Genomic DNA, 245 nt, shown 5'->3' with positions numbered 1-245 from the left:
TGAATGTTGAATGCACACATCCACAGTGAAATACACACAGCTACCCTTCATCAGTACTGGAATTTACAGCATCAACAGCCATTGTTTGATTTAAGGATGAAGAGAGGCCCTAGGGCATGGGCTATTGGGCACGTGTGTGGGGTAGTTACTAGGGCCTGTGCACAAGTCCCACCCACACTGATCTGTACATCCACAGGGTATCTCTGCCTGTGAACAGGGAAAGAACACTCCTTGTTGCCTACTCT

This window comes from Canis lupus, chromosome 11, assembly GCF_011100685.1.
Source record: "Canis lupus familiaris isolate Mischka breed German Shepherd chromosome 11, alternate assembly UU_Cfam_GSD_1.0, whole genome shotgun sequence".
Classification (NCBI taxonomy): Eukaryota; Metazoa; Chordata; class Mammalia; order Carnivora; family Canidae; genus Canis; species Canis lupus.
The sequence above is the reverse complement of the archived record's forward strand: the minus strand, read 5'-3'. Positions refer to the sequence as shown.